We start from the raw sequence: 17,957 nt of genomic DNA, 5'->3' as shown, positions 1-17,957 counted from the left end.
AAAGATGGATGAATTCTAGGCTCAACTAATATCTTTTAAGTGCTTGGATCATGAACTAGTAACTGCACATATTTTATAGACTTGATATGACAGAATATATTATTTTTCTGTCATAAGCTTCCAACTAATACAGCTGCATCAATATATCTCTAATAAAACAAATAATCAACAGCAAACACAAATGTAGTGTTTAATAACTTCAAATTCATATTGTAATTAATTATTCAGGTCTCTGTAAAATTAGAATGATATTTGCAGGGTGAAGGAGGAATATGTTATTGTTGTTGTTTCAGATGTAGGATAGAAACCATCACATCCTTGGGCAGATCACCATGACCCAATGGCTGGAAACTCATTACAGGAAAACACAAACATAAGTAATCTAAAACTATTTTCAGAGTAAAAACCAGTAATAACTCTTGCTGTGAAAACTGCACATTTTTCCCTTAACAATGTTAAGTGGTCTTTAACGATTCCCTCTGAGCAAGAAGCCACTGATGCATTTTGGTTTCCTCATATTTCCTTAACTTATTGGATAAATACATCTCTATTTGCTGTATGGGGTTCTTCTTTAATTTTTACAGGAACTGTGATCTTCAAATTTTGATTCTGGTTTGAACTCTCTTGGTCAAATTACAATGCCATGCGTTTCATAAATTGCATTTGTAGCTGTTAGCCTCAGCAGTTTGCCTCTCAGCAGTCATGGAGCTGTGTATTTTTAAAAATGTAATAAACACCATCCACACAAACTCTAGATGATATTTCCAGTAAAAGCATTTTCAAAGCACTCTGGCCCAGCTACTGGATTTTACTGGAGTGAAATGTGCTTTTACTCTTCTTACTAATGCTTTCCCCTCCTGGCATATAAGATACCAAGATATTCATAGTTACCTTCCATTTCTTCATTTCAAATTTTGTTTTACTGTGTTAAGAAAACAAACTTAGTCATCTATTTATATCTATATATTTCTTTAGTCTTTAAGGTTTATGTTATTTGACTCTGCAAAAGCAATGATTTTTAGATTTGAAAAACAGCTTACTTACACAATACTTAGGGCATCTTGATGGAACTTCTTTCACCACATTTTTGAACATAGCAACCCCTTAAATCATGCCATATTAAACTTTCTATAGCACCTAAAATAAAAGTTATAGGGGAAAGAAAGTAGCAACCAGGGATCTGCCTTGCAGACTTGTTTTCTTTAATTGACACATAACCACAAAGCTCTGTGAAGGTTCATCTGGTATTTTCAAAGGCACAATTATTTTTTTTCTGCCCAGCTATGGCCAATATTCTATTATGGCCATTACTTTACCCGAACACTTCCTGATTTCACAGCAATATGTCCCAGCATTTAATCAGATCTTTGCACACTTTGTGCACACCGTGGCACCATGCAAAACCTACTGTTCTAATAAATTCCTTTTCCCTTTTAGTGAATTTATTCAAATATTTATAAATCATCTGCTATAAAGGTGTCCACTGAGCCTTTGGCTTCAAGCCTCACAAAAAATCCATGAGTATCTGGACGTGGCAGTTGTCCCCATCTTCTGACTACCCACCAGTTTATCAACTTCATTTGTCTTCCTGCCTAGTTTTATCCTGGTCACTCCCTTCCTCATTCAGACTTTATCAGCTGAGGAAATCAGAGGAGAATATATTTACCTGAAAACTCTTCTTTAGAGCCAATTTAGGCTTCTATCAAACACCTTTAACTCCAGATAATCCTGCCTCAATTATATTTCATCACAAGACGTCAGGAGAAGGATTTCATGTGCAAGGGTATCATCTCTGAAGGTCCAAGATACTGCCCAGCTGACATATCAACTGAAGGTTTGTGGATGCTGCTACTTTCAAACACATTGATAACACTTAAAAAATAATAAAGTTTGGGTTTTATGTATTGTTTCATGGTAAGTGTTTGCTCATGTCAAAGTTGATCAAAACTTCTCCATATCCCAAAAGCAAGTGTTTTGAAACCAGCTGGTGTGAAGTGCATTGGTTAACTTATGCACTGATGTTCACATCAAGTATAACAAGACAATGTATTCTCTCTTCCTCAGCCATAATTTTTAAATGTTAATTCTTGTACACTGATTTTTTCAAGAGCCAAACTCCCTTAAAAACTCAGACAGCTAAAATATAATGCCCCATCATGTTTTCAACTAATACTGTGTAAAAAAGAATCTTCTCAGAGTTTCTGCTCCTTTGCCTCAATTATAGAACAGGAAAGCTGGAAGGCTCCCACAGAGAACTGACTGAAAATCAACACTAGACCTGGCACGACTGTGTTGCTGTGATGCCAGGGGAGAAGCAGGTAGACATCTGGGAGAGGAATGCCTACTTTAATCTTCCTAATGCATCTTTTTTTTCTATGAACTTGCTATGTTATACCCCATACACTACTTAAACTTGGGTTACCTAATAGCCCCTTAAATGCTATAGGTTGGCTGTTAAAAAGAGGATAAAGATTTCACCAGTGCCAGTTAACTGGCAGCTATTGCATTAATCTCCACTGTCGCTGTCCCAGCAGCATCAAAAGTGCACCCAGTGAAGTGACTTACTTGGCCTTTAGGATTCTGAAGAGATTTTGTGTTTCCAGATGTACTGAGCTCAGCAGAAGTGGCAGATATTGTGATGTTTCTAAGAGTGGTCCCTTTTTCAGGGCTGAGTGATCTGCAGACCACAGGCATTTTAGGCCTTATATTCCACAGCATTTGAGTGTTCCAGTTTTTGATATCTCTGATAAGGGAAGAACAAGAGGTCATACACTTTTTACATTGGTTGATCTTTATTGGTTGGTCTCAAAGGGATTGTCCCTTTGTTTTCAACAGCTGGTTTAGCTTGTGTTCCTTCTTTTTGGTTTTACTCTCATATTTATCATGATCTTTGTTTACAAATGTTTGGAAATCTCTTGATATGTGGACAAATGAATAAAGATGAACCTTTCTCCTGAATGCAGGCGTTACAAGATCTTTATGTAATGTAACAACTTGGCAAATAATCTTTCTGTTATTACAGCTGGTACTGTAAAATTTAAACTGAATGCCACACTATGTTTTTTCTGCCAATACTGTCTACATAATATATGCCTTATTTTTTTTAGCTATTTTCCTTCAGCATAAGACAGAAACATTTGCACTGTAAGCTGTTTGAATTTATAATTTTTTTAATATTGTTTGTATGAGATTTCTTCAGTGCTCCTTGATGGACTTGCACTCCTTTCTGTGCTGGTGAATAACAGCAGGTTCAATTGTACCTGCGTTATCTTGAATTTGGTGGTCAGGAAAGGCTGTCAGAAAGACTCTCTGGAAGAAGACAGTTTGTTAGAGAGACTTCCTGCTTTCTCCTTTGGTCCATCAGTCACAGACCTAAAGCACCAAAATCTCTCAGGTGCCCTTGAGCTTCATGTGCTGAGTTGACGTGCTTTTCAGATGAGCACATTTCAGTCATTTAGAAGCCACCTCTTCCATGAGCAGTAGTGTTTTTATCTCAGTAAACTCCATTCACTGGTGACACCACAAGCCACAGTCAAAAGTCCAGGCAGGGAAGCAAAATAAGAAATCTCAATAGAGATTTAGTCTTACTGACCTATATATAATATGTTTATAGTACTGGGTGCAGTACCAAATTAATATACAATCTTCTCTCACTGGAGGCACTGTTTGTGCACTCCTCAGCTTGTTCAGCCATTTGATTTGTCTCAGGTTATAGAAAGGAAGAGCCCTTCCTCCCTGCAGCAGCCAAATACCTTCCATGCACTCTCACTTCATCACTTTTGCATGCATTTCTCATAAAGAAATACTAGAGAGTCTTGGTCTTTCACAAGCAGAAGACACCCCAAAAAGAGATCACCCAGCTTTTCTACAGAACAGTGCATGTGTCCCCTCCCCATACAGATGGGCTTTATTCTGCCTGAAATGCAAGCACCTAAGTTAGATGCCCAATCAGCCTAAACTTATTTTACAGACAAGGCGGAGGAAGAGCGTTTCCAGGTAATGGTTTGGGGTTTTTTTTTTGGTAGGTTTAATGACATCTACTGGGCATCTACTTCCACTTGGCTACCTCATACTGCCTGAAATTAGGCTGGATGCCGGTCTAATAATTTCCTGTGAGATGGACTGAATCTTCCTTGTGTGCATCAATCTCCAAATAAAACTTTCATAAAGTTACAAACAGTTCAAGTAATACTTTCAAAAGTGATAAGACCACTGTGGGTTTTTTCCTGTTCATCACATGAGAAAAGTAAAGAATTATTTAATACACCTCACATGTTTTAAAAGGAAAGTAGCATGGTGGTTGGCTCACGCCATATATTGAAAATTGCCTCTCATGCAAAAACTAAAGCGCCCTCCTCTAACATGGAATTCTTGCATGCTGTGATTGTATCTCTGTAGAACAAAACCCTGTAAATCATGAATTCTATGACTAACGTAGCCAGACTTACCCTGGTAGCCCTTCTCTTTGTTTCAGGATTTCAAATGTATTTAAATCATGGAATTATAGAATTAGAAATACGCTGAGTTGGAAGGGATACATCAGGACCATCGAGTCCAACTCCTGTACATTAACAGCTTTTACTTGTCCATGTAATTAACATTCCTTGAAATCCCCTTTACCACTGCTTTTGACAAGTAGTATACTCTGTCCCTGAACATTCATTTTGATGCAAAAGTTTTGAGAGCCTTCTGTAGCTCAGTATGGGACCACAATGCTCAGACTGGGACCTTCATAGCCTAAGTGGACTGATGAAACAGATCCACATTAGAGATGCCTGGTACTCTTTATTGATCTCCTTTTTGACTTTCTTTCCTTTACTATTACTGTAAAAGCCCAAATCCATTGTTGATATAGCTGCTCTGAAGCCAGTGAAGTTACTTCACAGATGAATGTGACCCATTTTATGCTTTTCAAGAACCTAACAAACAATAAATGTCACATCCCCATCACAGCTCTGATGCTGTTCAGAGGACAGATGTACAATGGCTCTTTGTCTTCTTCCTGCTCGTAACGAGCAGTGTAGGTCATCTGCATCATTAACATTTGCAGCTGATGCATTTGTGTAGCCTGTATACGCTTCTTGGAACTGCATAGACCTTCTCATTGTTTTCAGAACCTTCATTTTTTTGTACTATTATCATCATCCAAATGTATTTAAGGATGAAACTATTAGAAACACAATTGGTGAATTAATGTCATGAGGGCTGCTGCTGGCAGCTCATCAATTTTTGATATGCCACTCAGACAAATGAAACATAAGCCACCCAGAACAAGGGGACCTTTTGACACTTCAAAGGAAACCCCTATGGGTGGTTTCCTCTTGAAGCTGCACTAAACTGGCTCAATCTCCTCAGCTGGAAGCTGCCAATGTCTCATTAACCCCTAAACAGGCCCTGCATGAGCTTTTCTTTTCAGCTATAATTATGCCATGCACTCCTGTTATGCTGTACTGAATTGCAACACTGTCACCAGCACATTATAAACATCCACCCTAATTGAAAAGCAGATTAGACTCGTGTTAATTAGAGAAAAAGCCCGCCCACTTGCATGCATTATGATTGCCTCTTAAATACTGAGGATGTTGAAATCCCTCAGAAAGACAAGGCAGACTTAATTGCAATAACCTGCAAATTAAGTTTAATTTACTTTAAATTTACCGGTTTAGCAGGCTCATTTGATGGTGTTAATGTTCTAGCAAATTAATTATCTGAATTAGTCATGCCTGGTGGAGTTTTGCAGCAGAATACATTGTACAGTGGCCTATTAATAAGAGACAAACAGGACAGGATTAATGAGAAGCTTATGCTAAAGTTGTTTTTTTTTTAAAAAACGAGGATCTTTCATGATTTCAAATATAATCACCCAAGTGCAAATACAGACACAGAATATAAACAAAGTGAAATTTATTACACTCTATGGCATGCCATCTAGGAGAAACAGTAAAACATTACCAGTGAAATATTTGATAGAAAGAAGCTTCTTCTATGCACTCAAGTAGATCACTTCTCACAGCAAACCATTTCCCATTATCTGGTATGTCTCTGTGAGACTTCAAATACGTAAGTGCTTTCGAGAGTACTTATACCATAGAGAGAGCTGATAAATAAATTAGAAATAACATCTCATACGTTAATTCCATAGTCCACTTTGTGGCTTATGAGGCAGTAGAATTGCTTTTTTGTATTCCATTGCTAACCACTGTCTGCTCCAGTTTAAAAAAAAAAAAAAGAAGAAAAAAAAAAATACCTTCCCCAGAGATATAGCTGCAAGTAAACTGCAAAAAGAAGCATCCTTACTTGCCTCTGCTCCTTATAAAAATAAAAGTTGAAAAAACCATCTTCTAATAACCTTTGGAACAGCTCTCAAAATAAAGATATAATTGGCTTTGTAAACATTGTCAAAGTACAATCATTCATCCTGCAGAAAGTGTTGTCTGACACTGTGTGAGAAACAAAGATAGCAGTAACAAATACCCTTTTTAGCTGGTCTTGATCATGAAAGTTTAGTCTGCTTATTTGCTAAGTGTTGCCTCTTCCATTAGGGTCCACAGCCATCCCAAATATAATGAGGTATATTAAATTCAAGTCTGCCTCCCTCTGGATGACAGGAAAAGCCTAAGGGAGCACAAAAGATAATCCTCGATGAGTGTGAACTGAATGTGATTGAATATAAAACCCTGTATTATTGATTGGAATGTGTATGTTAAAGCCATTGGTCACTGAGGGTAGCTGTGTCTTGTGTTGGTTTCAAAGGGCTCTCAGGCTGGTGTGCAGTGCCCAGTGAAAATGCCCAAATTTACATTATTCTTGCATATAGTGTAATGCCTGGAAAATAAAAGTGTCACCCCTTGAAAAGAAAGACTGAACAATGTATTCCTTAAAAACAGATTATCTCATTAAAGAATGAAAGGTCTGGTAAGAGAAAAAAATATGCATAGTTGCTTTATAGGATATATTTTAATTTTTGAGGAAAAAAAATAAAATTAAAAAAATGGTTTCAATATATTTTTGGTATTGTACTAATATATCATACAGACCCTTTCTGCTTTTCTTATTATTTCTTCCTCTCTCTCAGATAAAATTACAATTTGAAGCACTAAATGAAACTGGCACAAAAGCAGCCATTATTAAAACAGAGCTGAAAAACGAAAAAAAAAAGAAAGAATTCTGCTTTAAAAAGCATGTACAGGAAGGGTTGAGATGACTTTAGTAAGAACCCGTAGGGAATGCGAACTACAGAATGAAGGAAATGGATTCCTGTGACACATAAACAAAAGGCAAATGACTAATATATTTACATATAACATGTGGTGTATTCATTGCCCACCATGGTGACAGAATTGTTTATTTCATTTATAATTTATACAGCAAAACCTTATTATATGTGTAACTAATTTGCCTGATGATAATATGCAGTAGGAGATTATGTTTCCATTATATTCTGTCATTAAGAACAAAAGATTTTCATTTGTTGGTTAATTTTTTTCTTAGTTCCCATCCCATGGAACACACCCTATACATAAATATATTTCTCTTAAATCATTATGATGTTGAGCCAAGTAGAAAGCAGTGAGGAACTTCTGGAAAAAAGATTCCTATAAAATTCCTCATACACAAATCCACATTTGCTTCTGGAATTTCTTATGATATCAGCAACAACAATCTACAAAGAACCCCTCACAGGTGACGTGCATGTAGGAAAAAAAAAAAAATAGAATAAATGTAGGCTCCAGAAAAGGTTTCCTCTGAGAGAAGGGAAAAGAATAATCAAACATTTTAGCAGAAGCAGCATTAGGATATGTGACTAGACAGTCCATCTCAGACTACAGGGAGCGGGTGGGTGGGTAGGCAGTGATGAGGGAATTATCTTGATGTATTTTCCACTGTGGCACATGAGACAGTGCAATTCTCTGAAAGGAATTGCTAGCACCAAGCCAGTAATTCCCCTCTGTGGTATTACAAAGTGTGTGTATTACAAAGAGGGAAGGGAGTGTGTGGGAGAGGAGCCTGCGAAGTGCTGTATGTGTTTCCAACACTGTGAAGCATGCATGGCCTTGAATTAATACAAACATGCTTACCAAAGCATGAATGCTGTGTCAGAAGCATGCATATATTCACATATGTTGAATTTATATCTTTGTTACCTTTCAGAGACAACTGAAAAACCCAATTCTAATAGATTTGTTTGTCTGTGTACTTGCTTAACCCTTTGCAAGTCTAGTTTGCATTGCATAGTGAAATCAGCCTATTGCAGAAAAGGAGAAAAATGCTCTCAAACAAAAGGGGATATTTTCCTGTTTAACTCAGAGCTCTAAAGCACCTTCTAAAACAGCAGGTCATACCATTTCAGTCTAAAAATCTGTGCAAAGATATCATAGTTTCTAAAGAGTGTGCTAATACAAGAACTTTGGATGAAGTGACACTCAGTGTTGTGGCTATACATAAAAAACCTGAAAATTTTGCAACCTAAATTAAGGTACTGCAAAAATATCTCCTTGGGGACACCCTGCTAGTTATCATAGTTTGTTAACCATGAATACAGACGAGACTGAAAGTTCAGGGGGCAGTTGAAAAAGTGCATCTCAGCAAGCAGAGAGTGAGCAGGTAATGAACACTGGCTGTTTTTGGGAAGAGTAGCAAGACCATGCAACAATATAGTCTGGGGACCAGTCAGCTGGGCAGCAGTTTGGCAGAGAAAGACAGCAAAGCCTTGTGTTCTGGTGGACACAAAGTTGACCATGAACCATCAAAATCTGCTTGCAGGAAAGATGGTGAGAGGAAGATAGAGCCAGACTCTTCTCAGTGATGCCTAGTGTCAAGAGGCAATGGCCTCAAAATGAAACACAGGAATTTCCATTTAACCTTAAGGGACAATATCAGATTGCCCACTGAGGTTATGGAGGCATCATTTTCCAAGATGTCAAAGACAAAAACATGTTCTGGGCCACCTAGTCTTGTCGTCCTTCCTTGAGCAGGGGTGAGTTGGACTAGGTGTTCTCCAAAGATTCCTTCTGACCTCAATGATTCTGTAGTTTTGTGTCTCTGTGATCTTTTTTGTACTGAGCTGCAACAGAGAGGATTGTATCCCTGAAACCACACTTGCTCCACAGCACTGCTTCTCCTAGATTCCCACACAGCAGAAAAATGAAGAACCATCAAGGGGATTTGTAATTTGTCAAAGCAGAGCAAAGAAAGAAGCCATTAAAGAAGGTTAACAGAAATATCTACCTGAGATATTTACGGGTATCAGGTTATGTGACTCTGTCCTATGGAAGTTTTGTTTCTTTTTTCATTGCCCCTACAGTTTAACACCTGCACTGGAAATCATGTGAAGTAAGATATTTCTAGGGAAAATCTGACTACAGTGTTTTCTCCAAAATATCAAGTGAAATGAAACCTCAGCACAAGCCGAAGTACAGTGTTGAATGTGTTTCCTTAAAAAAAGTTAATCTATTTATCTAATTTTAATATATCAGCTGCCATTGAAACTAAACAAATAAAAATGGAACAGATGTATGAAACTGATTTTGTCCAAGAGTTTATTCAAATCTTAACTACCAATAAGGCACCACTCCTACCACTTCTAAAGGACCAGTGCTGTTAGCTTGATCACAGAAGTATGCTAAAGTGACAATGTGACTGCTGGTTCCAGTGGTTTGAGCCTGGAGTATGAGCCTGGAGTATAAGCCTGAACACAGTGTGAGTTCAAAGACCCTTGCAAAACCTGTACATGTGTACCCTGTGTAGGAGATGAGCATTGACCCTTGTGAGAGAGCAGCAGAATATTCAGGAGGAGTATCAAGGGATTGGGGGGAGCCTTAGCTGACTTTTGAAGATGATTTGCTTGTGTACATGGATTAAAAATGCTTGGGCATTCAGATTGTAGTCTTCAACAGCAGTTGAGTAAGTCCCTATTCATGTTAAGGCTGTTTCAACACTGTGCAGCATGTGCACTTTATTAACAATCCATTAATTAATCTATTAATTCTAACACCAAGTGAGGGTACATGTTGGCTGGAACATGGTAGGGTTATGTAGGGCTGCTATCTCTGCAGATTTATATGGGCTGGAAAAGACCTAAATATTTGCAAAAAGTATAGACAGGCTTCTTTTGCCAGACAAATTGAATCTATGGAGTATTAAGAAAAGAAGGATTTAAGGACATCACACCAGATCTTGTTCAGCGTTCTAAGACTGCAGCCTAGGTTTCCTGCTTAATAGAAAAAAAACAGGTTCCTGCTTAATAGAAAAAAACCAGATTCCTCCAGAGATGCTTCAGAGCACGTAATTATGACTATATCAAACGCACCTGAAGCTAAATACCTAAAGGCAACATCAACATACCATCTGCTGTTTTAGATGGGACTGTAAAAACTTTTCTAGGAGGCGACATAAGACTACTTACATGGTCAGCGAAATGAGATTGTTTTATGCATTGCTACCATTTGTACCGTGTCAGAAGATGAGGAAACCACAAGTTTTGAAAAAAAAATCCTTTTTTTAACATGTTAAAATAAACTGGATGGACAATATTTTTGTCATGGTACAATGCCAGCAGATGACTGATTCTTCCCTTCCTGCATTCAACTGCATAAAAAACTTTAGTAATATCAATGTTTCTGTGACAGTGAAGGTCTTCTCCCCATTTTTATTCCATTGCCCTAAACACGAGGGAAATGTACACCGAAGTCCTACCAAGACTGCAATCTAGTCCTGAGCTACTGCATTCTAGTTTGTGTGATTCAGGCTAACAAACACTCCAACTAAAAGGAGAACTGAGCCCAAAACATGACAAATAAAAGGAAACAAACACAAAAAAACCTGCAAACCTAAAACTAAAACCAAAACAAACCAAAAAACAACTGAAAAGGATTTGAGGAACCATAACAGACTGCTTAAAAGAAATCCACACATGGACAGATTCTTCCCATGTAAATTTATGAGTCTTACTGATAATTTTGATCTAAGTGTCTTTAGGCATCCAGTGTAGTTGTCAGAAAAGAGGCCAAGGTGGAAAATTCACTTTCCACTTCAGAGGGTGGTTTGATCAGTTGATTTGATCTCTGGGAATGTTTGTCACTATTCATGGATTTTCTGTGTACCTTGGTCAACCCAGCTAAGCACTCAAAGTTGTCTGGACTTAATATAATGTTTGATTGTACTTTTTGCAAAGCAAGAATTTATAACAGCAGTTAATTATCCTGTCTGATGACAGTGTTAGTTATAATTTTTAAAATTTAGCTGAAAGTTTTTTCAGGTTATAGATAATCTAAACACAAGTCTCAGGTTGCCTCACACATAGAGACTGCATTTTAGTTTTTTAAACATCTATTTTTGAAGAGAAACTCTAGAAATAAAGATGGCTCTAGAAAGGTAGCCTTTTGATTAGTCCAACTTAGCACCTTCTGTTTTCTCCTGGTCCTTCTCCAGATGACAGTGTTCCCCATACTCTGAGTACCTTCAGTATCCCAATTTAACTTTGTGGCAGGACCCAGCAGAATTTAGCTGACCCTATTCAACAGTCTCCACCTTGTAGGTCCTTGAAGTGCAACTCAACCAACACATGAAAAACTTGCACACTCTCGTCTTGGCAGTAGCAAAAAGGGGTTTTATACTGGTCCCACTATTGCAATGGTTCAGAAATTAATTCTTCATCTGAGGTATGTAAATTGTGCTCATTATGAAGGTGTTGAGCTGTAAGTGGCAGCCTCTGAAGAATGAGACATAGGAACATGAGCAACATCAGCTTTCTAGAGTTACATTCAAAACAACGAAAAGCCACTAAATGCCTGTTTTAGCTGCCTGCTTTCCTCCTTTCCTCCTGCCCCCGTCGCTGCCAGAGCTGTACATGTATGAACTGCAATGTTGATGGTGTCATGGTATCATGCCCATGAGGTTGCACAAGAAGAGTCAGATATTTTTTGTTCACTGAGTACCTGAACTCCTTGGCTGTGGTAGATTAGCATAGCTCAGGTGGCTTCAACAGAGCTCTTCTGCTTTGTATCAGTATATAATGTCTGTATTCATTTAGTCTCTCCTGGAAAGATTTGAAACTAACTTGAAACAAATATAGAAGTGATCCCTTTATTTGTCCATTGTTGCTGATTTAGAAACAATGCAACCTGTAGGAAATTGTAGGGTTTTTAGTTGTAGTGTGTGTCTTTATTGTTTTAAGTCTGTGGTCATGTAAACATTGTAGCTCCCAGCTAAAAGAAAATAACCTAAAATACAAAATATTTGGCACTCAGAAGCAGGATCGGATTTATATTGGGTGTAGGTGGCAAGGGCAACGCATCACAGGGCACAGCTGAGCCCCTCAGCCACAGTGGGGGCACCTCAGGGAAAATGTATTTTTAAGAAGAAAAAAAAAACATGCCACATGGGCAGAGAAAGAGGGAAATAAGTGAGAAACTCCAGTGCAAACACTTGGGGGTTTTTCTGTCAGAGGAGTAGGAGGAGGATGAGGTGCTCCAGGTATCAGAGCAAGTATTTCCCTGCATCTTGTGTAGGAGAGAACACCAGAACAGATACTACACTCCCAGGGCAGTGGAGAACCCCATGCTGGTGCAGGTGAATATTTCTTCAAGGAACTGGGACCTGTGGAAGAGCTCACGTAGTGAACCAGGTTTATCCTGAGGGAATGCAGCCCCTGTGGAGCCCATGCTGGAGCAGATCTCGAAGAAGTGTAGCCCATAGAGAGGACCCATGCTGGAGCAGGGGAAAAGCATTTGGAGAAAGCAACAGCAGAGAGGGACTGTTATGGACTGATTTCAACCCTCACTCCCCATCAGGGAGGGCGTACAGGAACTGGGAACAAGGCACTGAAACTGAGCGTGAGAAAAAAGGGAGTGGAAGACAGGTGGTATATAATTTTTTGGCTTTGTTCCTCACTAACCAGATCTGTTTTAAATGTCTAAAAATTAACTTTCCCAAAATCAAATGTGTTTTGCCTATGATTGTAAATGATAACTGTTCTGCCTGTATTTGTCTCAACCCACAAGCTCTTTCATCCTGTTTCCTCCCTGCACCCTGCTTGGGAGAGATAGTGAGTGAGCAGCTGGGTGGGAATTTGAACCTTATCCAAGGTTAATGTACTGTGCTACTCTGCTGTAAGACATATTTGACAACTTGTTTCTCTGCTATGTGATCTCTCAGTCTTCCTAATTCAAAATTTTACATTGAAATAACACTGAACCATTTCTATTCATTTATTTATCGACTTACTTTTGATGGACAGTAAATTTGTTGAAAAATTCCCTTTGGGAAGGACTTGAAGTATTAAAAAATCTAGGTCAAGTTTATGGTTTCAGAAGAGAAATAAGGATTACATTTTGATAATGTTTAAAAATACTATTTTGATACTTTGAAAGCAAATATTTGGTCATTTTGGTTCAAAATTTTTCATTTTTCTTAAAAACTGGCCTTTGATTTAGAAAGAACAAGCAAATATTTATATCCTCTTGAGTACCATTGTACCTCTTAGAAGACCTCTGTTTGTTTATGTTGAAAATAATTTTGAAGTTTAGTCTAGATTAATTTTTGAAGTGTTTTTTTCCCCTCTAAAACTGGGAAATTAAATATTTCTTGCATCATGTTATAGGGGATGGGGGGGGGGGGGGGGTTGGTTTGGTTTGGTTTGGTTTTCCCCAAATTCCCCTTTCAATACAGGTATCAACCCAAAGTATCTTTTATCCACTTTGTTTTGGGACTGTTCTCAAGTGTAACACTGACTGTAGATTCTTTCCCTACTCTCATAGATGCTAATCTTAGTTCCCTGTGCATTTAATTTTTAAATTTTTTTGTTGAAAAATAACTTACTTGCAAACTTCCCACTTCAAATTTCCGTTTCCTTGTAATGGTCATACTTCTAGTCTGGCACTAGTCTTCGACTGGTAACTACAGTCCCTGATTTAGATGGTGTAGTGAGAAAAGTATTTGCAATAAATCTGACATTGTGTATTTTATGAGTAATTTGACTGCTATTTTCTTGAAATTCTTAAAAAAATCTTAATGTCCTATCTTCATGTGGCAGCATGAGAACCAGTTTGTTTCAAAACCAAAAAAAGAAAAAAAAAAAAAAAAAAAAAAAAAAATCAGTCTTAGCTATAAAGCTTAGGAAGAAAATCTCAAAAATTAAAAGTAAATTGACTCTACCTTCAGCAAATTATTCTCTTAAATCTCAAAGCTATAGTTCAATCTTATTTTATTCTTAACTTTTCATTCTCTTGGTCTAACAAGAATTGCCTTGCCAAGGGTTCATGAATATTCTAAGTTTATGGGAAAATATTATGTATCTTTGTTTTCTTTTCAGATTGACTTCTTTTATATTATCTTATTGCCCACCTGGCATAGAAATGCCCAGGTACCAGAGAAGCCAAGGAAGTTTCCTTACACAGATAAAGCTTAACTGAGAAAGTGGTGACATTCTTTTACCAGGCTCATGGTCCCTGCTCAGTCCACATGGCAATTTTGGCCAACGGTGAAACCACAGGAGGAGAAGCATGAGCAGCAAATGTCACCCCTGCAGGAGACACATGGGGCTACCTAATCCAAAGGTGGCATTAGCCTCAGTGGTTGAGTGCTGAGTAAATACACCACCCTCTCCTCTGCCAGGTAAAGCTGCTCTATTTCACTACAAACTATGGGTTGGAACTCCATGTGAGCATGGTAGAAAAAGGTGTAAATTGAATTCTTTGATAACCACGATAAAAGTAGTTTTGGTGCTTGGAATGGAGTATTGGGAGATCATTCTCAATCTGGCATTAACCTGTTCTATGAGTGCTGAGCTTTTCTGAAAGCTTTTTCTTTAGATGCTTCTTTCTTTACCCTTAATGAAGACAAATGTTGTCTAATGCAAAAATCCTCCTATAAGGCAGCATCAAGGACTGAATAGGTCAAACATCCACTTTTAAGTGATTTATGCATTGGACATTTTCCTATTCCAAGCTATGTCAAGAACACTAAAATCTCTGTATGCTTCCTATTGTGCCTGAGTAGTGACTTTGGATGTAAAAACATGGACTTTAAATAGGTTTGTACAAGTTATATCTATTTCAAATGAGAAAATGCACAGGTGATGAAAATAGAGGCAGATAAATATTCAGGCTCCTTTATATATGGGACTGCATTATATATTGACAAATGGATAAAAGAGAACTGGCTGTCCTGGGGGTTCCTGTTGAGATATAGACTCCTTTACTTTTAGGTCACCCTTGTGAATCCCAGCAAGGTCAGAAACCAACAAAATGTAGCCTGAATTGGCAATGGCAGTCCAGTTCCTTACTGCCAGATGTTCAGATAATAAAAGTAACTACAATGACTGGCAGCATACTATAGCCTTTTCAGAGAATCCAAATTAGCTTTCTCACCAGCTACTGAGAGGCCATGGCCTCTCATGAAATAGCTCCTTCAAAAGCTGGTCTGAAACATTTGAGGAAGTTCCAGAATAGCTTCTTGTGCTGTATCACTTCTGCAGATGTACAAAAGACTCCCCTTTCTACAGCTATCAATTCAAACCTAATTTAATTTCCATCGCAGATTTAAAACTACAAGAACACATACCAGTTTGTGCTAGCATTGACCATGAGAGGGAATTAGCAGCTAATATATCACTCTTTTCATCTGGAATTTGTTGTTCATCATAATTCAGTGTGTAATGGTAAACCAATGCCTCACTATTCAGAGTTTATTTGCTGTTATATTGCCTGAATGTCAGAGGTTCCTTCCGGTGGACTAATCAGCCCTCTTTATCAGAGGAAACTGTATATTCATGATCCTGTTGGGACAAATAGGTTCTCTATAGTTTGATAATAAAAATATGTGCTAATGAGTCTCCTTGCTCTTGATTTCTCACATGAAGAAAGAGGAAGAGTGGGCATTATTTACCCACAGGTAAAGTAAAAAACTATAAAGGTAAAAGGACTTTCCATGCTATATACTGCTCAAATGTAATAATCCCTGAGATGCTTATTTTAGTAAATGAATCAGTCACACTGTGCCAAGGAAGGGAGCCATCTATTACCGTGCTATAAATGTTAAAGACCCTATTTAGAGCCTTTATCTCTGGACAAAACAAAGCCATTTTTTGCTGATATTTGTACGACAATAATAATGGTACCTCACTAAGTTGTGAGTAGTTGTTACAATTGCAGTTTGCCCGATTCATTTTCAGTGGTCATCAGGGAAATTCATCTAAAACAACCGAAAAAACATAGATATGTTTGCATCATATTAATAAGAAGAGAAAGCAAGCTAGCTGCCAATTGGCAGCAGAGTATGTTTTGGTGGTTTGATAAGGATACTAAAGAGTTTATGATGTGACAGATGTTTCACTACACTATTGTGAAATGAATAGATTATGAGAAGTAATTAGATGTACATTGGAATCAATGCTGTTATCATCGAGGCCTTCGGGCGATGCAATAGATGAGAGTCATGGCAGCAGGTGGTCCAATGGCTCCGAGACAGGAAGACACACCGCAGGAGACTGAGTGACAGGTTTCACAGATCCAGGGGGTGAGAGATCTGAGCTATTGCCTGCATTTGTAATCTTTACTCATGTATAAATAATAACAACTACGCTATTGACTTCATATGCTATGTCATACCCTCTGCTACCCCCTACACACACACATACACACACATATACAAACACACACACGTATGCACACATATTCTGCAACTTTTCCCCTCAGTTAAAGCTATTCTTTTATTTTCAGATTTAAAAAAAAAATCATCCCTTTGATTCCAGTGCCAACTCAATGTTCTTTGATGAAAACACTTAAACAGAAAACCTGGGAACAGCTTTGAATACAGTGTGGTGTACCGTGTGCCTAATGCAGAAATGTATGTGCACTCTTTCCATGGGAGACTTAACAGAAAGTGAGGTTCAAAAAGCATAGTGCTCATTATGCTGCTCTTTTTCAAGTTTTTCTTTATTTTCTTTTTTCATCCAGCAGGTCTCAAACAAGGAATCCTCAGTATCATCAATTACCTTGGCAAAGGAACTAGCAACCTGAGTCATCAGGATAGATAACACACAAAATCTGCTGACTCTGGGAAGATTTGTGTCCTGACCCAGAACCTCAACTGCTACATGTCCCCTGAGCTTCAGCCTGGAACTTCTGGGTTCTCCTGTACCGAGCAGAGGGGATAACAATGAAAACCTAAGGTAAGTGACACTAGCAGTCAGCCTGTGATTCCAGGAACAGTTCATAGTAACAGGAGGTGGCTCTAGAAAGCCCTTTGGTGCTGCTGCTTGTTAGTCCCTGCCTGCAGGTTTTTGCTGTGAAATCTTTTATTTTGTAGTTGAGGAGAGTGACACTATGATAAAAAGGGAATATTGAGACATTAAAATGGATATTTCAATATTCTGAGTGTAAACATAAATACCAAGATTTTTCTTTGAGGTGTATGAATATCAATGCATGCATATAGTCATATGTGTCATGTGTATTTGGATAAATCATTTGTTCTGTGTGAATACCTACCATGGATGGAGATATGTTTAATTTAAGGTGGTAAAAGGGAAAGAAAGAAATCCAGTGTTATGGAAAAGAATAGTACTCAACCACCAGCATAACGAGATGAACTATGATGGGTCTTGGTAAATAAGGATACAGGGCAAAGCTGTCAAGTATATATATATATATATATATATGTATGTATGCATAAAACATGGAAAAAACATGTTGGTCTAGTATTGCAATTTTAGGAAATTTGACTTAGCTTATAAAAACCCTTAAGAACACCTAATTAAGTGTCTTTACAGTGATAGTTATTAAGACAGATTTGTCTGAGGAAAACATAGAGGTTGGGACACTGAACAAATACAAGATAATACCCTAAGATCAGAAACATATGTTTTCCCTGTGTGAAAGGGTATACAAAAAATTACCCACTTATCAACAAATATCTCCTATTGCTCCTGTCTCCTAGAACCATACACAAATTTGCCA

Source organism: Haemorhous mexicanus, chromosome 2, assembly GCF_027477595.1.
Source record: "Haemorhous mexicanus isolate bHaeMex1 chromosome 2, bHaeMex1.pri, whole genome shotgun sequence".
NCBI lineage: Eukaryota > Metazoa > Chordata > Aves > Passeriformes > Fringillidae > Haemorhous > Haemorhous mexicanus.
This window is presented reverse-complemented; position numbering follows the sequence as displayed.